The sequence below is a fragment of the Magnolia sinica genome, chromosome 3, assembly GCF_029962835.1.
Source record: "Magnolia sinica isolate HGM2019 chromosome 3, MsV1, whole genome shotgun sequence".
NCBI lineage: Eukaryota > Viridiplantae > Streptophyta > Magnoliopsida > Magnoliales > Magnoliaceae > Magnolia > Magnolia sinica.
In genome coordinates, this window is record NC_080575.1 from 78,993,606 (window position 1) to 79,020,813 (window position 27,208).

A 27,208-nucleotide genomic window follows, 5' to 3' on the forward strand; every position below is an offset into this window, starting at 1 on the left:
ATCGATGAAACGAAACTGGTATCGATATCATCAATATTCAAAATCAAATGATATCAAGGGATGCTTGATCATATCAAAACCCGTTAAAATTTCTAAGGCAAGTTTTCTCTCATGTTTTTAAATGTCAAGGAATCGAACCATGGGTCGATGAAATCAGAGTTCGAAATCCGATGACATCGAAGCAGCTTCGATATCCTCGATCAGTTGGCAAAAAGATTCAAAAGCATTTGACAGATAAAGTTTGTGTCAACAAGCAGTCATTCGATGTTATCGAGAGTATACGCTCAATGATATTGAAGCATGCTCGATGATATCGAACTCTGTAAAAAATATGACTGTTTTATTTCCATTGGATCTTTTTTGCCTATTTAATGGGAGCTTGCCTTAGGTTGTGTAGAGAGAAGATAGATAGAGCTTTTATGTGTTTAATTCAGATCACCTACCCAAAAGCCCTTTTTCTCCCATGGGAGTTCATCCTCCAATCCACCCTCATCATTGCTATTCGATAGAGTGGATTGGGGAATGAACTTCTGCATTCAAGGAACATCTAGCTACTACCTTAATGGCAAATCATTGAGCTGGGATACCTTGAATGCTTAGATGCTTGGAATCACTCTACTGCTAAAATAGGAAAATACTTAATAAAGTAGGATTCTAACATAATCTTGACCCAACCCATCGCTATACATTGGAGCATCATCTGTGTTGTGGCATAAGGGAGCAGAACTATCTTCATCAACAAAGAAGGAGATCTTCATCTACGTGCTTAAAGGGGCTCATCTACTTATCTGTAAGTCATTAGAGTCCAGAGACCCTGTTGATCATTCTTTTGTATAGGATTGGGTCACAGGTGATTCTCACACCTTTCAAGTCCTCATAGGAGGCCTCCAACGGGAGAATACATGTGGGTGTTGTGTGTTGACCCTTACTCCTGGGGAGCATAAACTCTAGGTTCCATGTGTGGATCCTTAACCCGAGTGGCCTAAAACATAGGTGTTGTGTGTTTACCTTTGCTCTTATGTAGGGCATAAACTCTAGGTTCTATGTGTGGATCCTTAGCCTGTGTGGCCTAAAATCTAAGTGTTGTATGGTGACCCTTGCTCCTGTGTGGGGCATAAACTTGTGTCTCACGGAGACATGTTAGGTACCTTGTGTAGGTCCTAGAGTCAGCCTCGTGTAGGTTGTACTAGTTTGAGGTAAACCTGATTTGAAACCTCCGTTAGTGAGGTCCGGTACACTAAAAGGGTTGAGTGCATCCGCCGAAAGTGGAGTAGACATATATTTAAACCACTATAAAAATGGCTGCATTTGGGATTGCTATTTACCCTTAATACTTGTGTGATTTCTCTGAATGTTCTCATAATGCATGCTTACTTGATTCCCTAAAACTAATTAGAATCACATCTCACACACAGTCACATCCATCATGAACTATGTTTCTCATCTTGTTTATGTTTTGAATAGTCTTATGATTAGATCTTCTATTTGGCTTGGAAGCCATTAGAGTTACATTAAAGAAATCCTGATACTTGCATATTAATTCAAGATAGGGTTGATAGGTTTTTAAATCATCATAAAATCTTAAAAAGTCCTATTCACCCCCCTCTAGGACATGTTGGCATATTCCCACTTCTATTAAAGCGATCATTACCGTAATTTCACCATTTAGCATTATTGACTGTTACATGATTCGAGTGAGTGACAAGGCAAGTTTTTTTTCTTTCACTACCCATTTTGTGATAGGATTTCATACTATGGTAGTTTTTTCTTCATTAAGAATTTTGTTAGGCATGTTCGCCAACTTAATCATATTTCCTTATTTTATTAATTCATTTGTTTTCTAATTTAGTTCAGCTGCTTGATTCAATATCTCCTCCATTCTCTTGGTCATTCTAGGTGGAGATGGACGTGTTTTACTTCTTGCCATTTTGTTTGGTGTACTCTTGGCATTTTGTACTGTTTTTTCGGTTGGTCTGTATTTACCAATATGATTCGGACAAGAATTGGATTGAGTCCACTTAGAAGCAATACTTTCAAATTTAAAATGGCCTGAGTCTCCACATGAATGACAGACAGAAGTAGCTTTTGTTTTACGTCCTGATGCAGTTGATTTCTCAAACATTGGTGCTGCATTTTTGGGACTTGATTTGAATTTTTCATATCCCAAACCACTTGTCTTTTCCTTGTCTTCTCATCCCTAAGAGTCTTTCAAATTTTTCACTACTCTGAGAGAATTTGTAATTCAGTTCAGCAAACTTCCTAAATTGTTCTGCATCAAACCTAAGTGTGTGATTCTCATTCTTTAGATGCATATTTTCATCTTTCAATAGTTCAATTTTTTTAGTCAGTTTTGAGGATTCAGATTTGAGGGATAGATTGATTCTTTCCATCTCATCATTTTCAGAGTGGTATTATTATAGATCATTGACTAGGTGTGTATTGACTTCTAAAGTTTGATCTAGATCAATTTGTAGCAATTTATTTTTATTTTCACTAATCCCAAGTCTTTTAAGAATATTGATGTTATGGATATAAAGTTAATTATAGGCATCCTGTAATTTATCCTTTTCTTCTTCTTCTTTCTCTGTTTCTTTATCATCAGTGGCTTGAGGTTCTTTAATTTTCTCAGTCTCTATGGGAATGTTGGAGGCCGTAAAGGCCATAAGAATTTTTAGAAATTTTTGGTCTCCATCACTCTCTGAGTCACTACATTTTGAATTTGACTGTTCAGTATCATCCCATGTGGCTATTATTGCCTTTCCTTTGGTTTTTCTATTTAGGCACTCAATGGACAGGTGCCTAAACTTTGGCAAGTGTAACATTGTGGCTTTTTGGACTTTTTACCTAATTTACCTGTATAATGTTTGTTATCCAACTGTTTTCCTTTAAATGGTCGGCCACAATTTTTATGGAAGAATTTTCTGAACCATTGAGCCAAAAAGGGCCACTTCTTCATCATTATTTTCCCTTTCACTTTCATCTTCCTCATTAGTAGTGTGCTTTAAAGTTTTAAGGACAGTATTCTTAGGTTTAGGAGTTTGCTTGAAGTGTAGTTCAAATGTTTGTAGGGAACCTACTAGTTCTTCTACTTTCATTTCATCCATGTTTCTACATTCTTCAATGGTTGTAACTTTCGAGTTAAACCGTTCCGGTAAGGATCTCAAAATTTTCCTACAGATTTTTGGAACCAGAACTTTTTCTCCTAATCCACCCATGGAGTTGCAGATGATGTTCAATTTCGTGAAGAACTCCATGAAGGTCTCATGCTCTTCCATTCTGAGACTTTCAAAGTGTGATGTCAGGAGTTGTAGTTTGGATCTTTTCACTGTGTTGGTTCTCTCATGAGTTGTTTCCAACTAGTCCCATTCTTCTTTAGATGTTCAACACATACTGATCTGATTAAAGAATTCTTAGGACACAACACAGTAAATAACATTCATTGCTTTTGCTTCAGCAATTTATTTTTCTTCATCGAATGTTGTCCATTTTTCTTTGAATTTTGGTTTGGATATGGTTGTGCCATTTTCAAGTATTATTTATTCAGTTGGTGGCACATATCTATTTTCAACAATGTCTCAAACATCATGATCCAAAGATCTCAGAAAGTAATGCATCCTAGCCTTCCAATAAGCATAATTAGATCCATCAAAAACAGGAGGTCTAGTTACAGATGAGCCCTCTCCTTTGGCCATGATTCCAACTTCAGTCAAGATCACTCTCTAGGTGGTGAAGCCCTTAAGAGAGACCCTCTCTGATACCAATTGAAATTTCGGTAATGACCGCTCTACTAGAAGTAGGAATAGGTTAAAGTGTCCTATAGGGGGTGAATAGGACTTTATAAAATTTCATGGCAGTTTAAAACCTATCATCATTATCTTGATTTAATACAATAATTTATCAAGATACTTGTAACTTAACTCTAATGGCTTCCAAGCTAAATAGAGGATCTAATCACAAGACTATTCGATATCTAAGCAATATATAAATTTAGTCTATGATGGATTGAATGAGTGACTATGTGTGTGGAATGTGATATTTATCAGTTCTAAATAATCATGTCATCATGCATCATATGAACATTCAAAGTAAACACGAAAAAGTAAAGCACAAATAACAATCCCAAACATATTCATTTATAGTGGTTCGGCTACTTGCCTACTCCACTCCAGGTGGACGCACTCAACCCTTAAGTGTACCAGATTTCACTAACAGAGGTTTCAAATCAGGTTTACATCAAACCAGTACAACCTACACAAAGCTGACTATAGGACCTACACAAGGTACAAAGTTTTTGCCCCACAGAAGAGCAAGGGACAACACACAATACCCACGTTTTAGGCTACATAAGCCAAGGATCCACCCAACGAACCTAGGATTTATGCCCTACATAAGAGCAAAGGTCAACACATAGCACTTAAGTTTTAGGCCACACAGGCCAAGGACCTACACTAAGGACCTAAGTTTATGCTCGCCAAGAGTAAGGGTCAACACACAGCACCCACACGTATTCTCCTGTTAGAGGCATCCTTTGAGGACTTGAAAGGGATGAGAATCACCTGTGACCCAATCCTACATAAAGGAATGATCAACAGGGTCTCTGGACTTTATTCATTTACGGATAAGTAGATGAGCTCCAGTAAGCATGTTGATGAAGATCTCCTCCTTTGATGACGAAGAATCTTCAGCTCCCTTGAACCACAACACTGATGATGCTCCAATATATAGCTACAGGTTAGGTCAAGGTATGTTGGAATCCTACTCTATTAAATATTTTCCTATTTTAGAGATGGAGTGATTCCAAGCATTTAAACATTCAAGATATCCCTGCTCAATGATTTGTCATTAAGGTGGTATATGGATGATCCTTAAATGTGGAAGTTCATTCCCCAATCCACTCTATTGAATGTCAATGATGAGGGCGGGTTGGAGGATAAACTCCCATGCGAAAAGAACTTTGGGTAAATAGTATGCAGGACTCTCTCAAGGCTCTTTCTATTTTTCTCACTACAGCAACCAATAGCAAGCTCTCCTTAAATAGGCAAAGAGATCCAATGGTAATAAATAATCAGATTTTTGATAGAGTTCGATATCATCGATCCATCTATGATATCATCGAACGTATACTTTCGAAGACATTAAGGGACAGATCGATGATATGAACTCTTCTGACAATTACAGTTGAATATCTTATACACAGATCAATCATATCGAACATGCTTCGATGTCATCGGATTTCGAACTCCGATTTCATCGAACCATGGTTCGATTTCTCAATAATGAAAAATAAGAGAGCATGCTAAATATGACATAGCTGGCTTCGATATTATCGATCCTCCCACGATGCCATCGGATTTCAAATGTCGAAGATATCGATTCCTAGTTTAATTCATTGATCTTCTATAGAAGATTTTCCTGTAAGCTCGCTGGACATCCCATTGTCTGAATTCGATGAAAGCGACCGAGATTCGAGATGATTGATATTTGAATATCGATTGTATCGAGGGAGTCTCGATTCCTCAAATCATTTAAAGAGGATTTACCTGAAAGCTTGCTGGACAGGTTTGGACCGAATACGATAACATCAAAGCTCCATCGATATCATCGGCATTTGAATTCTAAGGATCTCAAGCTTCTCTTCGAGTCATCAAAAAATGCATGATTTTCCTTAGAAGCTTGCTGGTCACAAACAGGCCAGAATTCAATTATATCGAGCCGTCTCGATGATCTCAAAATTTAAATGTTGATGATATCGAATGTTCCATCGATTCATCGATAATTTAGTCCAGAGATCAAGTTGGTTGCTGGACACAAGTGGTCCTCAATTCGATGATATCGATTGAATGTCGAGGACATCGATAATTGGTCTCCAATTTCATCGAGGTGACCTCGATATATCGATAAAAGTTCAAAATTTAGAAATTTTCATGTTTTGCAAAATAGTTTTCATACTTTAACCCTATGTTGTTCTATCCATTTTTAAGGAATTTATATACCTGGGTGTTTTGGGATATAGGATGTGAGGCTAAGTTTACCTTTGACAAGTTCGGGGCACACATCCAGTTGAGGCAAACGCTTGAATGATCTTGCTATAGGGCTCACTTATCTTGCTGGCTCAACACTCGCGCTAATTGACAAACCTGGGCACTTTCATATTATCCCCCATTTATTGCTTTGTTTTATAAACATAATAATGCTTAATGTTCTATTTTAATCATATTTGTGTTGCAAGGTGAATTTAAGAGCTTGGATTAAAAAGGATGCTAAAAGCATGGATTTAATGTTCAAGAATCACCAAGGTAGAGGAGGGACCTTAGGAGACCAAGAATGGAGAATTCTCATACCAAAGATCCAAGGAAACCAAGTACATAGGAGGGAGAAAAGATTGGCAAGAGCACAAGCAAAATAGGAGAAAAATAACCAATTTCGATGTTACTTAAGCCAACTTCGATAGTTACCTAAAGTGCACAAACCAGTCTAGTAAGAAAACAACTCAATTTGGTGCTACCAAAGCTTAATTTGGTACCACCGAAGTCAATTTTGGTAGCAACTTGGGTAGCACATTTTGCTACCTAAGTACGCTGCACATACAATTTCAGATGCAAAAAATTTTAGATACGACTTCGGTGCTAACGAAGGCAACTTTGGTGCTACCAAAATCGCGCAGAGTTGTTGCGCAAGGCCATAGCGGATTGCGTAAATTGAGGCCTTTCGCAACTGGTTTTCAGAAATTTCAAGTTTGTGCATAAGTGGGGGATGAACAACTATAAATACAAGTAAGTCCCTAGGACGTTCCCAGGAGCATCTAGGGTTTGAGGAGTAGAGCAAAAGCGTGGAGAGCCACCGCCAAGAGTCTTTCTTCCTCTTCCTTAGTTGTTTTTTTGCTTTTCTTAAGAGATTTTAGATCAATCATGTCTATGGTTAGCTAAACCTCTTAGCTAAGGCTAAGAGGTGAAGCTTATAGTTTGATTGAGATGTTTGCTTTGTTTTGATTCATGTTTTGTTGAATTCTCTTGAATTCTAGTTTGATTATAAGGAATATTTTTAGTTTTTAATGGTTTGTTGTGACAAATTACAGTAGATCTGCGATAACTTTGAATATCTTTTTTTCCTTATTTGAGATTGTGAAATTAGCAAGTCCAGTTGTTCACGATCGTCCCTTGGGCATGGTAGGATGATGGAATCCTTCCTAACCTTCACAATTCTCTTATGATTAGTTGTGGGATTGGTAAATCCTGTTGTCTGCCTTGTCTCCTGGGCATGGTTAGGTGATGGAATCACTTCCAAATCCTCACAACTCTTATCCATTGATGATTAGATCCATAAGAAGTTCAGAGATATGACAAATCTTCCCTTTCCAATTGGATAAGATAGGACTCTGATTCTAGTTGTGTCCTTGAATCAAGTAAGGTAGCATCCTGAGAACCTACAAGTGGATCCTTGGCACCCTAGTTACCACCTTTAAATTTATAAGTTTCAATTACCTTATTTAAAATCACTTTCTAAAAAATTTCAGATTTAGGCTTACATCTTCTTCTAGTTCTAGTTCTAGTTACTTTCAGAATACACACGAGATTAGTCCCTGTGGATTCGACCTTGGTCTCACCGAGTTATTACTACATCGCAACCCTACACTTAGGGTTGTGAACAAGTTTTGGGCACCATTGCTAGGGACTAACGGCTGTGTTTTTTTATAATTAATTAGTTTTGGAATCAGGTCAAGATTAAGACTAACTTTTTGATTTGTTTTTAAGTTAGGATTTTCTCAAGATTTTTTTATTAGAAACTAACATTGTTTTCTCTTTTGTAGGGTCTTAAAATAGAACTCCAATCCGGTAACATTCTTCTAACTTCTTCCCTCTACTTGCCTTTCATACTTGTTGTAGGAATTAGAAATTAAAATTAAAATTTGGTGTGGTTCATGCCCTCGCGGGTAAGGAACCATACTCCGAGATCTTTGAGAAAAGGATTTTTGGTTGAAAAATCGATTGACAAGTCAGAAATTCCTCAAATATTTTTGAAATATCATCTGAGAGCATGACTTAAGAACATCAGATTGATGAAGGCCCTGTGCATCACACACCACCTATTAAGAAGGTGCATGATGAGAATGAAGTGCATCGAGTTCCCAGTTCACAACCCTAAGTGTAGGGTTACGATGTAGTAGTAATCTTGGTAAGACCGAGGTCGAATCCACAGGGACTAATTAACTGAAAGTAGAACTAGAGGAAGATGTAAAACTAATTCTGAAGTGATTAAGAGAGTAATTGTGAATTAAGTAATTAAAACTAAGAATTTAAAAGTGAGAACTAGGGTGCTAAGGATCCACTTGTGGTGATCAGGGAGCCCTTTTACTTGATTCAAGTAACATAATTAGAATTAGAGTCTTATCCTATCCAATTGAAAAATATATCAATAACACCAAATCTGAACTTCCATTAACCTAATTCTCAATGAAGGAAAACTATGATAATTGCTAGAGATTCCATCACTAAACTAAGCCTAGGAGACAATGGCAAACAACAAGATTTATCAATCCCATAATCTCAAAGTAGGAGAATTGTGAAGATTATGAAGGATTTCATCACCCTACCATGCCCAAGGGATGATGGTGAACAACAGGACTTACTAATTTCACAATCTCAAATCAGGAAAAGAAGATACTTAAAGCTAATGCAGATCTACTGTAATTTGAGTCACAATAAACCATTAAAAATTGAAAGTATTCCTTAAATATCAAATTAGAATCCATGAAATTCAACATAAACATGAATCAAAGCAATAGAAACATCCCATCATACTACAAGCTTCACCTCTTAGCCCTAACTAAGAGGTTTAGCCAACCATAAACATGATTGGATCTAAAACCCTAGAAGAAAACATGAAAACAACTAAGGAATAAGAAGAAAAACTCTTGGCGACGGCTTCTCCACCTTTTTGCTCCACTCCTTAAACCCTAGAAGATGCCTAGGAACATCCTAGGGAGTCCTATTTATAGTTGTGGAACTCCAAGTTTTTTACCTAGTTAGAAATCGCCTCAAATTTACGCAGTTTGCTAAAATAGATTTCCATTTGTGCAGTTTTCCAAAATAGACTTCACTCTGCACAATTTCACAAAAGGACCCAGAGTTTCAGAATATGCTTTTTGAGGACGATTTTAAGATTCCTTTTCTTCACTTCAAATCTTTCATTCTCTTCATTCATCACTTGGTTTTCTTGGATCTTTAACATGTGAATTATTCAATCTTGGTCTTCTAAGATCCATCCCTTACCTTAGTGATTCTTCAGCATCAAATATATGCTTTTAGCACCCTTTTCAATCTAAGCTCTTAAATTCACCTTGCAACACGAACATGAGTAAAATAAAACATTAAGCATTATCATGTTCATAAAACCAAGATATAAATGGGAGATAATATGTAATATTTAACCCTCAACATTCCCCCAGTTCGAACTTTACAAGATTATCTACAACCAGTGAGAAGAAGTTCACCTTCCTGTATAATTCTTCCAATCAATACAGGAAACATGAACTTCAAACATGAGATAATCCAATTACTTCCTAAGTTCCATGGACTTGATTCAGAAAATCCATATATACATATTAAAGAAGGTTGTTACAACAATACATTTCAATGATGTTCCTCCTGATATAATTAGCCTTAAATTATTTTCATTCTCTCTAAAAGAAAAGGCCAAACTAACACTTTAATGTGTAAGTTAGATGTGACATGTGAAATCATGACTCAAACAATGTTTAAAACTACTAATCGAGGATCAATGACTTAACTTAATTTTAAGATCTCCCAAGTGACTAAAATCCAAGTGACATAAGGCATCAACATTTAGTATCTTGTAATTCTAATTCATGGATTAATTTCAAAATCACTTAAATTTGCAGAAATTTTCTCAATTTTCTCAATTTTTCACATTTTCGCCCAAAGACTAAGAAAACAACTGATTAGCCTATCTAATCCACACCCCCCAACCTAAAATCTACATTGGCCTTAATGTAAAAGAAATAAGCATGTAATGCAAAAGCGGCAATGAAAAGAAAAGGGAAGTGATGGAAAGATAATACCTGGAGAAGGAATTTTTGAGGTTTTTCCAATGATCTCAGTATGAAGATGGGTTAGCACAAAAGACTCAACAGACAATAAGCAAACTATCCTAAACAACGGAAAGCAAACTATCCTAAAATAGCAGAAAGCAAACTATCCTAATCCTAAATTCTTTGAAAGCAATAAACCTAACTAGAAAAATAGAAGAAAGTTACTCAGTCATGCCGCAAGATTCCTCCTCCAGCCAATATCTTGATAAATTTCTCAGTAGGTTTCTCAACAAGATCATCCAAAAGCCCTTTTTGCAATAGGCTTGGATGTCCTAGAGCATGAATTTCCAGAGAAATTTGTGAACCTCAGCATAAAGTTTCTTTTTAATCTCCTGAGGTGTCCAAAGTACATATGATTCACTAGATATAGAGAAAGTTTTAGAGTTAGCACAACATGGTAAATCAGAGACTGCAAGTAAATAAAATTCAGAGAAATTCCCAATAGGTGATGTAGACTCAACATATTCTGAAGTTTCAGACTTCGGTTCAACTTTCAACTCCTCCTCCCTTAATGGTAAACATTCAAAATCTACGGAAGGAGGGGCTTCAGAATAAGGGTTCTCTCGGTCAGTAACAACCATCGAGGTATTATTTTGCAAAGCATCCATTATTTCCTTTTGAAATGGCCAAGCTATAGAGGGGGGGTGAATAGGACTATACCAAATTAAAAATAAATACAGCGGAATATGAAATAAAGAATAGATAGCAATCAAAGAATAAGAATGGAAAGCAACCTAAAATAGAGAAATAGAAACACAAATTGTTCTAAGGACAACCTTACACCAAAAACCAATGTTTATGGTAGGACAACCTTATTTCTAGAACAAATAGAGAAACAGAAGCACAATGTAATAAAGAGATAGCAAAAATATAATGCTGTAATGTAAATCTAAATTATTACAACATTCCCCACTGTGCTTGAAATGTAAAATTTACAACATTCACATCCACACATACATTCCACAATTCTGAATGATAAAAGATAGGAAATATAAATCGCACATCCACAACACAAAGAATTATAGTGGTTCACATATGTGTTCACCAACTGTTAAACAACAGCCACACAGAATGCGACTCCACTCCTAATATCCTCACACAGGGGATATTAGCATTCACTATCAAATAGGTTTTTACAGGTTCACACAAAACCTTCACAATTGTGTCTTTTTCAAAGGGCTTACACAATTCAAAAACCCTCACTTCTAAGTTTTCTGGCTCTTCTCAGATAACCAACAACTTTGAGATTTTTCTGGCTTAACCTCAAACAAAACCAAATAATGTAAATTACATAAATTGTAAAATACCTAATTTTCTCCTTCATTGTAGCAGCCCAGAAGAACCAAGTCGGAGAAGAGATTTGAATGTCAAAGTTCAATGTTCAATACTCACTTTATAATGGTTCTAGGTTCTAATAGATTTTAAATTAAAACAAAAGGGCTAGCTCTAATTGATTTTGATTCCAGAAAAAGGAAAACAATAATTCCTCTTTTTCAGATTAGATTGGAATGCAAGAAACAAAATCAATTAACAAAGCTAAAGAAAGAGAATATTAAATATGCACACTTAGCTTATATGGGCATCGACTTATCTCTCAGAAGACTGAATTAATTTAGCTTAAAGTTTAGGTTTTATTCTGAGATTTGTGCTCTATTTATAGGTGAGCAAATCACACCTTCGACTTGTCTAAGGACCTCTACGACTGATCATAGAACCAACAGATATTTGAAAAAATTCGGGCGAGATAAGATTTGGCAGTTTTACGACTAGTCGTAAGTGGTCTACGACTGGTCGTGGGTCTCCTACGACTGGTCGTAGATTCACACGACTGGTCGAAGCAGGACGATTTTCAACGCTGTACATTGAGTCGTAGCTCTACGATAGGTCGAAGATGCAGTCGACACTGTACCTACGACTGGTCAAACAGTCCCCAGGACTACTTGAAGCCTAAAAAAAAAAATTTAATTTTTGTAACAAACTTACGACTGATCCAGGAATTTCTTAGACAGGTCGAAGCAGTGCTAGGACTAGTCGAACAAAGTCCAGGACTAGTCTTAGAACATACCAAACTCACTTATATAAAACATATGAATTATGTATCCAAAATGACCTACTCTAAAGGTCAACCTAAGGTCAATCATACCTCAATAGTGAAGTAAGGACATTGAAACTTTAGAGATGAGTGACCTTTGAAAGTAATGGAGTTTGAAGTCTTGATGGAGCTCAATCTTGAAAGCTTCTTGAGATCTTGAGGTAGAACTTGAATACATCTTGAGATCTTTATAACAATCTCACTTTCTCGAGTCTTGACTTGTGAACAGTGATTGTTAATCGAAATTGATCTTGAGTAGAGCATTGTTCTTCATATATGCAAGCTTCATAGTAGTGTCTTTGGCACCACAAATTTGACAACACACAGGGCTATAAACTATGGCAGTTACAAAATCTACTAGACAATATGTGACCACAACCCAAACAAAACATCAAGAAAAATAGTTAGTACTTGGCCCAGTTATTATCAACCAGCATCCTATAGACTTGTAAATCAATATTTAGTCCACCTCTGCACACCACTGCACATACTTCCCCTGAGTAACATACTCATAAAACATCATACATAACAATGCTACTCCCTCCTCATGACAACATCCCAATGCTACTCCCTCCTCATGACAACATCTATATATACATGTCTATAACATATCTATACTCCCCCTTTTTGTCACAATAGGACAAAGGAAGACAAAATAGATGGCTGGGGAGAAATAATCAATGAGAAATATGAGAGGTAACTAGTCAAGATATGAGAACATAGCATAAGCAACACACATAATTCATTGACATAGTTAAGTTAAAGAGAGTGACAAACTCAAAACAAGTTAGGAGTAATAAAGTTATTACAAACCAGTAAACTTAAAAATACTAATCTGACCCAGATGAAGGAGCAGGAATGAAAGGATCAAGTTGATGTATGCCTTTGTTCAAGCGTCTAAGATATTTGTGAATATATTTGAACTGTAAATCATGGGCAACAGACATGTTTTCCATTTTAGCATTTAGACCCTCAACTTTATCTTCCAATGCACTTAGACGTGCATCAAATGAAAAAGGCACACAATCTGGATCATTTGTAGAATCGGACTCAAGCTCTTCAAAAATATCATCCATGTTAATATCATCAGGAGGAAGATCACCAGCTTCTTCCTCATATTCAGCTTCCGCACCACCAAGATGACGCTTAGTGATAGGGGTTGACCTGGAAGAAGAAGACGGACCACGGGACATAGATTTTCTTCCTTTAGAAGTCATATGCAACAAAGATTTCAAGAATATAGAGAGTTGCAAAGGATTGAGAAATGGGTTTTCTCAAATCAGATTTTTGAAAAGAAAATCCTCAAATCTCAACTAAATTCGAAATAAACAACTCCAAGAGAGAAATAGAAACAATCTAGACACAAATCTACAAGTAAAATGCAAATGGAGCACTAACCTTGAAGATTTTAGAAGATGGGTTCGACTAGTCATGTGTTGGCTCGTTGGAGAGAGAAGTTGAAATGAAGAAGAAGATGTTTTCCTCAAATTTTAAGTGAATCCACGCGATTCACGACTGGTCGTGGGTATACACGACTGGTCATATCATGACTGGTCGTGGTTACTCACGACTGGTCGAGTACAGGCTAAAAAATCTAATTTTTGCATATTTTTCTAGATTTGAAAACTAAACTAGCAAATATATACACTATGATACAAATAGGTATAATTAATTATTTTAAAATGCACATGCCGAGATCAAATTTCATTTTGTTAAACCTGCTTTTGTCGAGCGGTTTAGTGAAAATATCAGCACGTTGATTCTCGGTAGGGATATATTCCAAAGATATAACTTTTTCTTCTACTAATTCCCGAATATAATGAAATCTAATGTCAACGTTCTTAGTACGAGAATGCTGAATTGGATTTTTCAAAATATTTATGGCACTGGAATTATCACAATATAATAACATAGAATCTTGTTTAATTCCATAATCACTTAGCAAACGTTTCATCCAAATAAGCTGTGTACACACATTACCAGCTACGATATATTCAGCTTCACCTATTGAAAGTGATATAGAACTTTGTTTCTTGCTAAACCAAGAAACTAAACAGTTTTCGACATAAAAACAACCACCACTGGTTGATTTTTAATCATCAAGATTACCAACCCAGTCAGCATCCGAGTACCCAGCTAATTGAACACTAGTTTCATGAGGATACCAGAGACCGAGATTAACAGTACTTGCGACATATCGTATAATCCACTTGACAGCAGTCAAGTGCGTCTCTTTAGGTTCAGATTGATATCTAGCGCAAATTCCAACACTTAGAGTGATATCTGGTCTACTGGCAGTTAAATACAATAGACTACCAATCATACTCCGATATAATTTCGGATCCACATTTTTACCTGCAGAATCTTTTGAGAGTTTCAAGGTTGTACTCATAGGAGTATCAAAATTCTTACCATTCTCAAATCCAAATCTCTTAATCAAATTCATAGCATATTTAGATTGAGAAATGAACATTCCATCAGGTTTTTATTTTACTTATAACCCGAGGAAATAATTCAATTCCCCAACCAAGCTCATTTCAAACTGAGATTTCATCAAATCTGCAAACTCAATAGTCATGTCAGTACAGGTAGATCCATAAATGATATCATCAACATAGATTTGTACTAATAAGATGTGATCCTTATGTTTTTTAATAAACAGAGTTTTATCAACACATCCCATTTAAAAATTATGGCTTAATAGAAACTTTGTTAGATTCTCATACCATGCCCTAGGAGCTTGTTTTACACCGTAAAGTGCCTTTTTAAGACGATACAAATGATCCACATTTTTGGGGTCTTCAAAATTCATTGGTTGTTCAACATAAACTTCCTCATGCAGATCACCATTTAAAAATACACTTTTCACATCCATTTGGTAACTCTTAAACTTTCTAAAACACGCAATGGATATAAAGAGTCTGATTGATTCAAGACATGCTACTGGTGCAAAGGTTTCATCATAGTCAATACCTTTAATTTGAGTGTAAACTTGTACCACTAGCCTAGCCTTGTTTCTAATTATATTTCCAAGTTCGTCAGACTTATTTTTGAAAATCCATTTGGTTCCAATGATGTGTTTATCTTTAGGTCTAGGTACAAGATATGAAACATTATTTCTCACAAATTGGTTAAGTTCTTCTTGCATCGCAACAATCCAATTTTCATCAGCAAGAGATTCTTTTACGTTAGATGGTTCTATCTGAGATGTAAAACATACGTAATTGCATATAACCTCAAGTTGTCTACGGGTACGAACACCAGTGAGAGGGTTTCCAAGAATCTGTGTGGTTGGATGATCTTTAACAGTCCTCAGTTCAGAGTCAGTCTGATTAAATGAAATATCGGATTTATCAATTACTAGTACTTCATCATTATCTGAATTTGAGACTAGTGTGTTTAAGTGATCATCAATGACCACATTGATGGAATCTTGAATCACACCAGTCCTTTTGTTCAGAACCCTATAAGCTCAACTGTTTAAAGAATATCTTAGAAAGATCCCTTCATCACTCTTCATATCAAATTTTCCCAGATTTTCACGATCTTGTAAAATATAGCACTTGCTGCCAAAAACTCGAAAGTATTTGACAGTAGGCTTTTTATCGAACCACATTTCGTAAGCCATTTTATTATTACCTTTACTAGTGTAAACTCGGTTAATAATATAGCAAGTTGTATTGACTGCTTCAGCCCAAAGGTTCTTAGAGAGCTTCATACTATTCAACATGACATTAGCCATTTCTGGAAGCACTCTATTTTTCCTTTCAACTATACCATTTTGTTGTGGAGTTTTGGGCGCTGAGAATTCATGTAATATTCCTGGTCACTACAGAACTTCTCAAAACTACTATTCTCAAATTCAGATCCATGATCACTATGAATCTTACTGACTTGAGAACCTTTTTCACTTCTTCAAAGGTTTCTAATTTGTCCCTTAAGAAGACTACCCATGTATATCTGGTAAAGTCATCTACAATTACCAAGATATATCTTTTGCCACCTCGACTTTTCGTCCTGGTAGGTCCTACTAGGTCCATATGGAGAAGCTCGAGTGGTTTTGATGTGGTATTAGAATTCACCTTTTTGTGTGAGTTCCTTATTTGTTTGCCAATCTGGCATTCGCCACATATTTTATCTAATTTTTGTAGTCTGGGTAAACCTCTTATAAGTTCTCGTTTACTCAATCTATATAGATTTCGGTAGTGTACATGTCCAAGACGTTTGTGCCATAAGTCAGTCTCGTCTGTATGGACCATGTAACACGATTGATTAGATGAGTTGGATTCGCTAACAATATACCAGTTTTCAGATGTTCTACGTCCAATTAGTATTACTGAACCCTTGTTGTTTAAAATCTCACAGCTTTGATGAGAAAACCGTACACTATGGTTATTGTCGCATATTTGAGATATGCTAAGCAAGTTATGTTTTAGACCTTCAACATATAAAACTTTTTTAAACAAAGGAAGGTTATAGAGTCGAACGGTACCTTAGCCCATAATCTTGCAGTTGCTGCCATCACCAAATGTGACTGAACCATCAGTCATGTCTTTGAGATCGGTGAATAAACCTTCATCACCAGTCATATGCCTTGAGCATCCACTATCTAGGTACCACTTTGAATGATTTGTAGCTTTGAAAGTAATGTGAGCAACCAAGCAGGCAACTTTAGGAACCCATTTCAGAACTGTTTTGGGTTTAGGAGTATAGTTGGTCTTCTTCTGACTGATGTTGTAAGAAAGACCTACTGAGTTAGATTTTAAGAGCTCCTTGAGTAAATCTACTATCTTTTCAGCAAGAGGGTTTCGATTCTAATTTTTAAAGTTGACATGGCTGCTTTTAGGTTTTTGAAAAGTTTTTGTATTTTTAGAAAAACTTTGATAAGTACTTTTTCCTTTTGAGTTTGAGGACTCTCCTTTCACAAACTTGGGAGGAGTATACTTTTGATTAGGAGTTGTATTCTTATCATAGCCTAATCCGGATCGATCACCACTTTTTCTTGATCCGGATAATAGTTTTTCTAACTTTAGATCTCCTTAGGCATACCTCCATGTATCCTTTAAACTCAGAAGAGAAGATACTTCATTTTTAAGCCTCTCATTTTCAGATTTTAGATTTTCAATCAGTGAGGTTTTGAATTCTAAATCGCATTTTGATTTTTCAAAACAATCTGAAATTTGGGATTTTTCTAAAACAAGTGATTCAAAACATTCTTTGAGTTTAAAAAACTTTTCTTTTTGAAGTTTAAGTTTGACAGCAATTTTACAACTTTCCTTGTATAGGGCATTGTAAGCATCTTGAAGATCATCTTCATTTTCATAATCACTATTCAGATTTTCTTCGCCAGTTGAATCATCATGATCTGAAAAAGTGAATTTGGCTAGAGTCATAAGGGATTTAACTTCACTACCTGACTCGGTCTCAGAATCTTCTGATTCAGAAGAAGCTTTAGAATCATATGATTCATCCCAAGTAGCCAACATACCCTTTCTTTTAGTTTTGTCCTTTTTAGGACATTTGTTTACTAAGTGCCCATACTCTTGGCAGTTGTAACATTGACTATCTTTCAAAGACTTCCAACTTTTAGATCTAGGTTTAGATCTTTTCTTATCATTTGATTTTTGAAAATCTACCCTTTTCTTGCTTTTGAAAATCTTGTAAAATTTCTTCGCTAAAAGAGCCATATCGTCTTCAGAATTTTCTAAATCCAAGTTTTCTTGAGAAATAACTTTAGAAGATTACAGAGCAATGGATTTACTTTTAGGATCTTTAAAGTTTAACTCATAGGTTTGTAAAAAACCAACTAGTTCTTCTACCCTCATATTATCCGTATCACGAAGTTCCTGGATTGCAGTTACCTTAGAGTTGAACCGTTCAGGGAGCGTAACATCTTTGCACACACTTTACTTTCTGGGATTTTATCGCCAAGACCCCACATTGAGTTTACAATGTCATTTAACCTTGTGTGAAAGTCCATAAACATTTCATTTTCCTCCATATGAATTTCTTCAAATTTGGTTGTGAGGAGTTGGACTTTAGATTTTTTGACAATTGTAGTACCCTCGTGTGTCATTTCTAATATATCCTAGGCTTGCTTTGCAGTATCACAGGATATGATTCTTTTGAACTCATCTGGTGATAGTGCACAAGTAATTGCGTTTAGTCCTTTTGCATTGGCACTACTCTCATTTTTCTAAAGGGTGGTCCATGAGAAATATGGTGTTACTCTCATTGATTTTGAACCATCAATACCAGTCACTTCAGAGGTAGGTGGGTTCCATTCAGTCACTGTGGCTTACCACACACTCTCATCCATTGATTTGAGGAAGATTCTCATCCTGGCTTTCCAATAGGCATAGTTGGAGCCATCAAAGGGTGGAGGCCTAGTGACTGATACACTATCAAAATTTGACATCTTTTATATAGATGAGATCATTAGCTCAGGAATTGAATTCAAATAAAAGCAATAAGAGCGAGCTATTAGGCTCTGATACCACTTGAAATGGCCAAGCTATATGTCCTAGAGGAGGGGTGAATAGGACTATGCCAAATTAAAAATAAATACAGCAGAATATGAAATAAAGAATAGATAGCAATCACAGAATAGGAATGGAAAGCAACCTAAAATAGAGAAATAGAAACACAAATTGTTCTAAGGACAACCTTACACCAAAAACCAATGTTTATGGTAGGACAACCTTATTTCTAAAACAAATAGAGAAACAGAAGCACAACGTAATAAAGAGATAGTAAAAATATAATGTTATAATGTAAATCTAAATTATTACAACATTCTCCACTGTGCTTGAAATGTAAAATTTACAACATTCACATCCACACATACATTCCACAATTCTGAATGATAAAAGATAGGAAATATAAATCGCACATCCACAACACAAAGAATTATGGTGGTTCGCCTGTGTGTTCACCAACTGTTAAACAACAGCCACACAGAATGCTACTCCACTCCTAATATCCTCACACAGGGGATATTAGTGTTCACTATCAAATAGGTTTTCACAGGTTCACCCAAAACCTTCACAATTGTGTCTTTTTCAAAGGGCTTACACAATTCAAAAACCCTCACTTCTGAGTTTTCTGGCTCTTCTCAGATAACTAATAACTTTGAGATTTTTCTGGCTTAACCTTAAACAAAATCAAACAATGTAAATTACACAAATTGTAAAATACCTGATTTTCTCCTTCGTTGTAGCAACCCAGAAGAACCAAGTCAGAGTAGAGATTTGATTGTCAAAGTCCAATGTCCAATACTCACTTTATAATGGTTCTAGGTTCTAATAGATTTAAAATTAAAACAAAAGGGCTAGCTCTAATTGATTTTGATTCCAGAAAAAGGAAAACAACAATTCCTCTTTTTCATATTAGATTGGAATGCAAGAAACAAAATCAATTAACAAAGCTAAAGAAAGAAAATATTAAATATGCACACTTAGCTTATATGGAGCACCGACTTATCTCTCAGAAGACCGAATTAATTTAGCTTAAAGTTCATGTTTTATTCTGAGACTTGTGCTCTATTTATAGGTGAGCAAATCATACCTTCGACTGGTCTAAGGACCTCTACGACTGATTGTAGAACTAACAGATATTTGAAAAAATTCGGGCGCGATAAGATTTGACAGTTTTACGACTGGTCGTAGGTGGTCTACAACTGGTCATGGGTCTCCTACAACTGGTCGTAGATTCACACGACTGGTCGAAGCAGGACGATTTTCAACGCTGTACATTGAGTCATAGCTCTACGATAGGTCGAAGATGCAGTCGACACTGTACCTACGACTGGTCAAACAGTCCCTAGGACTAGTCAAAGCCTAACAGAAAATTTTTTATTTTTGTAACAAACTTACGACTGATCTAGGAATTTCTTAGACAGGTCGAAGCAGTCTAGGACTAGTTGAATAAAGTCTAGGACTAGCCTTAGAACAGACCAAACTCACTTATATAAAATATATGAATTATGTATCCAAAATGACCTACTCTAAAGGTCAATCTAAGGTCAGTCATACCTCAATAGTGAAGTAAGGACAATGAAACTTTAGAGACGAGTGACCTTTGAAAGTAATGGAGTTTGAAGTCTTGATGGAGCTCAATCTTGAAAGCTTCTTGAGATCTTAAGGTAGAACTTGAATGCATCTTGAGATCTTGATAACAATCTCACTTTCTCGAGTCTTGACTTGTGAACAGTGATTGTTAATCGAAATTGATTTTGAGTAGAGCATTGTTCTTCATATATGCAAGCTTCATAGTAGTGTCTTTAGCACCATAAATTTGACAACACACAGGGCTATAAACTATGGCACTTACACCTTTATCATGGGATCATTTAAATCTGCAAAATATATCAAGCGATCTTTTAGAGAGTTAAGATAGTCAGTCGAGAGAGACTCATTTTCCACATTGAGGTCTGTGATGATATGCCCAATGATTCCTTCGTCTTCTCTTAGAATAGAGGGAAACGTGATCTCTTGGTCTTCACCTTGGTGAGAGCTAATCATCACCGGATACATCTCGCCCTGCCATGCATAGACAAATTGTGGATCAGTAGGTGCATTGATGTGAAGATTTTGTTCATTGCTACTACACAATAGAGGCACCACGTCGAATCCATTGAGACTAATCTTGTGCGTTTATGAAATTAACTAGAAGTAGAACTAGAAGAAGATGTAAAACTAATTCAAAAGTGATTGAGAGAGTAATTGTGAATTAAGTAATTAAAACTAAGAATTTAAATGTGGGAACTAGGGTGCCTAAGATCCACTTGTAGTGATCAGGGAGCCCTCTTCCTTGATTCAAGTAACACAATTAGAATTGGAGTCTTATCCTATCCAATTGGAAAATATATCAATAAAACTAAATCTGAACTTCCATTGACCTAATTCTCAATGAATGGGAACTATGATAATTGGCAGGGATTCCATCACCAAACCATGCTAAGGAGATAATGGCAAATAATAGGATTTACCGATCCCATAATCTCAAAGCAGGAGAATTATGAAGATTAGAAAGGATTTCATCACCCTACCATGCCAAAGAGACGATGGTGAACAACAGGACTTACTAATTTCATAATCTTAAATCAGGAAAAGAAGATACTCAAAGCTATTGCAGATCTACTGTAATTTGAGTCACAATAAACTATTAAAAACTAAAAGTATTCCTTAAATATCAAATTAGAATCCATGGAGTTCAACATAAACATGAATCAAAGCAATAGAAACATCCCATCATGCTACAAGCTTCACCTCTTAGCCCTAACTAAGAGGTTTAGCCAACGATAGACATGATTGGATCTAAAACCTTAGCAGAAAGCATGAAAACAACTAAGGAAGAAGAAGAAAAACTCTTGGCGATGGCTTCTCCACCCTTTTGCTCTACTCCTTAAACCCTATAAGATGCCTAAGAACATCTTAGGGAGTCCTGTTTATAATTGTGGAACTCCAACTTTCGCACCTAGTTGGAAAACTCTAGAAATTCCTCAAATTTCACAGTTTGCTAAAATAGACTTCACTCTGCGCAATTTCACAAAATGACCTAGAGTTTCAGAATATACTTTTTCCGGACGATTTCAGAATTCCTTTTCTTCACTTTAAATCATTGATTCTCTTCATTTCTCACTTAATTTTCTTGGATTTTTAGTATGTGAATTCTTGAATCTTGGTCTTCTAAGATCTATCCCTTGCCTTGGTGATTCTTGAGCATTAAATGAAATTGTGGTAATGACTGCTTTAGTTGAAGTAGGAATATGCTAAGATGTCTTAGAGGGGGGTGAATATAACTTTAAAATTTTATGATGATTTAAAACCTATCAACCCTATCCTTGCCTAATATACAAATAACACGATTTCTTCAATGTAACTCTACTGGCTTCCTAGCCAGATAGAGGATCCAATCATAAGACTATTCAAAAGATCAACAAGATGTACAACATAGTTCATAATGGATGTGACTGTGTAAGGTGTGATTCTACTTAGTTCCAGATGATCATGTACACATGCAATATAAGAAGATTCAGAGAAATCACACAAGCAGTAAAAGTAAATAGCAATATCAAACACAGTCATTTTTATAGTGGTTTAACTACGTGTCTACTCCACTTCCGGTGGACGCACTCAACCCTTGAGTGTATCATATCTCACTAACGGAGTTTCAAATTAGGTTCACCCCAAACCACTACAACCTACACAAGGCTGACTTTAACATGTCTCCACGACACAAGTTTATGCCCCACACAGGAGCAAGGGTCAACACCTAACACCCAGATTTTAGGCCTCACAAGCCAAGGATCCACACAAGGAACCTGACAGTTTCTGCCCTACACAAGAGAAAAGGTCAACACACAGCACCTAGGTTTTAGACCACACAGGTCAAGGACCTACATAAGGACCTAAGTTTATGCTCTCCATAGAGCAAGGGTCAACACACAACATCCCCACGTACTCTCCCGTTGGACGCCTCCTTTGAGGACTTAAAAGGGGTGAGAAGCACCTTTGACCTAATCATAAAAGGAATGATCGAAAGGGTCTCTGGACTCTAATGACTTATAGATACGTAGATAAGCCCCATTTAGCACATTGATGAAGATCTCCTCCTTTGATGACGAAGAATCTTCAGCTCCTTTGAACCACAACACAGATGATGCTCCAATGTAAGGCAACGGGTTGGGTCAAGGTTATGTTGGAATCCTACTCTATTAAATATTTTTCTATATTAGAAATAGAGTGATTCCAAACATCTATGCATTCAAGGTATCCCAGCTCAATGATTTTTCATTAAGATGGTAGTTGTAGGATCCTTAAAAGCAGAAGTTCATTCCTCAATCCACTCTATTGAATATCAATAATGAGGGTGGGTTGGAGGATGAACTCCCATAAGAGAAAAAGGCTTAGGGTATATGATCTGGATTTAAACACTCAAAAGCTCTATCTATTTTCTCTATAAACAACCAAAGACAAGCTCTCATTAAATAGGCAAAAAGTTCCAACGAAAATAAAACAGTCATATTTTTTACAGAGTTCGATATCATCAAGCAGGGTTCGATATCATCGAGCGTATACTCTCGATAGCATCGAATGGCCACTCGATGACACGAACTCATTCTGTCAAATGCTTTTGAACCTTTTTGCCAACTGGTCGAGGAAATCGAATACTCCTCGATGTCATGGGATTTCGAACTCCGATTTCATTGAAACAAGGTTCGATTCCTCGACATTTGAAAATATGAGAGCAGTTGCCTTTGAAATTTAACAGGTATTTAATATGATCGAGCATCCCTCGATATCATCAAAATTTAAATATCGATGATATCAATGACGGTGTCGATTCATCGATATTTTCAAGGAATTTTCTTATAAGCTTGAAGGACAGTTTGTGTCCTATTTTGATGACATTGACCTGGTCTCGATATGATCGATATTTGAATATCGTTTTTATCGAGTGATCCTCGATACTTGAAAGATTTTACCTGAAATCTTGTAGGATAGCTTTGTGTCCCAATCCGATATCATCGAAGCTCTGTCGATATCATCGAGGTTTGAATTTTGAGGATATCGAGGCTCTCTTCGAGATATCGAAAATCACATGATTTGCCTTAACAGCATATTGGACACAACTAACCAAATGTCAATTTTATCGAGTCGTCTTAATGAACTCGAGATTTAAAAATCGATGATATCGATCTTTTCATCGATAAATCAGTCCATAATTCTTTATAGTTGTTGGACATCAGAAGTCCTCAATTCGATAATATCGAGTGAGTTTTGAGGACATCGATAACAGGGTTCGATTTCATTGAACCACGTATCGATAAATCGACAAAGGCAGAAAACTTAGAGATTTTCCTAATTTTGCAAAATAGTTTCCTCACCAAAAACCTTAAGATGTTCTATCTATTTTTAAGGGTTTTATATACCTGGTGTTTTGGAACATGGGATGCGAGGCTAAGGTTTACCTTTGATAAGTTCGGGCACACATCTTGTTGAGGCAGATGGTTGAACAATCTTCTTATGGGGCTCACTTGTCTTGCTGACTCAACACTCACGCTAATTAACAAACTAGGGCACTTTCATTAAATCCATGCTTTTAGCACCATTTTCAATCTAAGCTCTTAAATTCACCTTGCAACACAAACATGAGTAAAATAGAACATTTAGCATTATCATGTTCATAAAACCATGATATTAATGGGGGATAATATGCAATATTTGACCCTTAACATTCCCCCAGTTCGAACTTTACGAGATTATCTATAATTGGTGAGAACAAGTTCATCTTCCTGTATAATTCTTCCAATCAATACAGGAAACATGAACTTCAAACATGAGATAATCCAATTACTTCCTAAGTTCCATGGACTTGATTCAAAAAATCTATATATGCATATTAAAGAATTTGAGGAGGTTGTTACAACCATACATTTTAATGATGTTCCTCCTGATATAATTAGCCTTAAATTATTTCCATTTTCTCTAAAAGAAAAGGCCAAATCATGGTTTCATTCATTAAGGCCTAGATCCATTGGTACATGGGCAAAGATGAGCTTGGAATTCCTTAAACATTTCTTCCCTGCTCATAAAACCAACGCTCTTAGACTGGAAATAATGAACTTCTCCCAAAATAAAATTGAGAGCTTTTTTTAATGTTGGGAACATTTCAAGGACTCACTTCTCGCCTGCCCACACCATGGTTACGAAATTTGCGAACAATTGATCTTTTTTGTGATGGACTCAGTCCAAACATGCACCAATTCATACAGATGATGTGTAATGGCGAGTTCTTGGATAAGAAACTAGAAGATGCATTGGATTATTTTGACATGCTAGCTGAAAACGCTCAATCATGGGACACATCGAACCAAGCTAGTCATCTCAAGAAAGTGCCAAGAGAGATAGGAGTACATGTACTCAAGGAGGAAGATGATAAAAATGTACGGTTGACAACTCTCGCACAAAAAATTGAGGACTTGGAATATAGGAAGGAATCAACTCAGCCCAAAGCAGTCGTCGAAACTGTATGTGGAATTTGTGAGAGCAATGTACACCCAATCAAAGATTGTCTTACAATCCCAGCTTTTCAAGAGCTGTTTCACATTCAAGCAGATACTACAAACACATATCAATGACCACTTAGTGCACCAAATTCTGATACGCACACTCCTAATGAGTGGAATATTAATTGGGGAAATGAACCGACTACAAATGTAACTCATTATCCACAAGGGCCATCTAGTGGACTTCCACTAAGGATAACACCTGAAGATACATTAGATGTATTTAGGCAAGAGCAACTATAGGCTAGGAATGAGCTTAGAACTTTAGTTGCAAGACTTGAGACACAACTGAATGTTAGAGAGACTGGGATCTTTCTGGCCCAACCATGACCTAACCCAACAAGACAATGTGAGATATGTGATCTCAACTCCTCAACTCAGCATCTGGAACATGTTAAGACCATCACCACCTTGAAAAGTGGAAATGAAATAGATAAAGATATTCCAAGGAAGGTTGAGAAACCTAAGGAACCTAAAAATTTAAAGGATGGCGGTGAATCTAGCAATGCTCCATATGCAAAGAGCCATTGCAGGGATATAAGCTCGTGGCTTCATTTCCCCAACGTCTCATCACATTAAAAAGGCCAAGTGCAAATCAAAATATTATAAAGGTTTTTCAACAAGTCAAGATCAACACCCCCTTGTTGGATGAAATTAAACAGTTCCCATCTTACGCAAAATTCCTGAAAGATCTGTGTGCGGTAAAACGGAAGCTAAATGTACACAAAGATGTGTTTTTGACTACACAGGTGAGCGTCGTAATCAATCGAAACACTCCTCCAAAATATAAGGATCTTGGAAGTCCTCCAATCTCATGTGTGATCGAAAACTTCAAGGTTGATAATGCACTTTTAGACCTTGGGGCAAGTGTTAATCTGATATCATACTCGATATATGAAATGTTTGGCCTCGGTGACTTGAAACCTACCAAAACAACATTACAACTAACCGATCACTCAACTAGAATACCGAGAGGCAAGATAGAAGATGTGTTAGTCCAAGTCGATAGATTCTACTACCCAGTAGATTTCATCATCTTAGACACACACTCAGCTTTAAATATGGGCACTCAAATTCCAATCATATTAGGTCGACCATTCCTAGGCACTGTCAATGCCATCATAAATTGCTGAAATGGAGTAATGAAAATATCTTTTGGGAATATGATGGTAGAATTCAATGTGTTTCATTTACACAAGCCACAAGAGGAAGAGGACCTGACCTATGAGATGAACTTGATAGATATATTTGAAGATGATGAGGCTCTTTTAACTGAAACTCCTGAATCTCTGTATTCAAACGATCATATTGGCCAGGAAGTTGATGTTACTTCTTCCTCTAACACTAAAATCTTACCATCACAGGTGGAGGAGATAGATTCTGAATAGGAGCCTGCAACTTCAGATTTTAAAGGGACCATGGCGAACAACCCTTTTATTATTCAATTGTTTATGGTCTCTCATTCACCTCAGCCTACTTATATGGAGAAATTATCTTCTATAGGTGAATCATATATTCTCTAGAAATCTCCAAATTTTGATCGCGAACATGATGTTGAGGTCCATAAATTTCTCTAGACATTCATACTCCAGAATATCCAAGCATATTGTAACAAGGGCTTTTGGATGATCTTGTTGAGAAACCTATTGAGAAATTTATTAAGATACTGGCCAGAGGAAGAACCGTGTTGCATGATTAAGTAAAGTAGCTTTCCCTTGCTCTCCTAGTTTATGATTAGAATTTACTACTTTCATAGGATTTAGGACTAGGATAGTTTGTTTTTGGTTTGTTTCGTCATTGTGCTAACCCACCTTTGCATTAAGAACTTTGGAAAAACTGCAATTTGCCTTCAAGTACTATCTTACCATCACTACTCCTTTCTTTTCGTTGCCTCATATGCATTGCATGCTCACATCTTTTACATTGAAGATAATGT

At 36.3% G+C, this 27,208-nt stretch overlaps 1 non-coding gene across 1 annotated transcript; it reads right to left on the minus strand.

Annotated features, from left to right (window-relative positions):
- Positions 1-24,805: 24,805 nt before the first annotated feature.
- LOC131241842 (small nucleolar RNA R71) lies at positions 24,806-24,912 on the minus strand. The gene has a single exon (XR_009169409.1). It is a non-coding gene; the product is annotated as a small nucleolar RNA R71 (small nucleolar RNA).
- Between the last annotated feature and the right edge of the window lie 2,296 nt (positions 24,913-27,208).